Here is a 1,022-nt window from a genome sequence, read left to right on the forward strand (position 1 = left end):
TGGTCGGGTCAACTTAAACTAGACCCATCACCCATGCCCATCGTCCTTATCGGTCACACCTGTAACCCACGATCCTACCCATGGGTAAGGAATGAGACCCATGCCAAATCCTTCGAGCAACCCATCGGATACAAAAAATGGAGAGTTTGACGCAACCAAATATTTAAACACATTGGCACATTGTTGGGTTGCCAGGATAAAGAGTGGTGTGTTCCCGTTCATGACTTTGTGACTGCAAGTAGTACTAATTTGCACATGTTTGGTGTCTGGATACAAGAGCTTTGTGTGTAAACGATGTATAATGTCTACATGTATAATGTATAATGTATGTGTATCATAGCCCAGGTAACATACAAAATAATTCAATTGTTTTAATTAGTAATATTAATCGGGTGATCCATTGGGGAACCTGTGGGCATAGACTGATACCTATGCCCGACCCACGACTAATCGGGTTTTTCATGGGTCGTTTACATGGACGAACATCGAGACTCATGCCCTATCCATTCAGGTCGGATGCCCATGGACAGACGTACCCATGGGTTGAAATACTGGCTTGACGTGAATATGTATATAGTTTTCTTGGCACGAGCACCGCATGTGTGTTGGAGCTACTAGCTAATGCTTGTAGGAGCATTATATAGCTGTCGGTGGAAGACATTGTGCAAGTGTAGGAAGGTTATATCATGATCCATTTATGTAAGAAAAACTATATCATGTTAAATAATGGTATGTGATCACTTAAAATATAGGGCGAAAATCAAATTAAATCCAAAATAAATTAATCGCAGTGGAGGTGGTGGGTAAGGTGCTCCTCCCGGACTCTAAGGAAGGCAGAAGATGTGAATGTGTAATGCAGTTCTGACAGCAACAATTAAATTGCTCCTCCTCGATCGACATGGTCTGCGGCAGCAAGCCAGCGCAGTGGAAGAAGGTATGCGTCATCGGAGCCGGCATGGCCGGGCTAGCCGCTGTTGAATATATAAGCAAATATCCATATGAAATAATCTGTATAGTTAATT

This window comes from Lolium rigidum, chromosome 2 (assembly GCF_022539505.1).
Source record: "Lolium rigidum isolate FL_2022 chromosome 2, APGP_CSIRO_Lrig_0.1, whole genome shotgun sequence".
In the NCBI taxonomy this organism is placed as follows: domain Eukaryota; kingdom Viridiplantae; phylum Streptophyta; class Magnoliopsida; order Poales; family Poaceae; genus Lolium; species Lolium rigidum.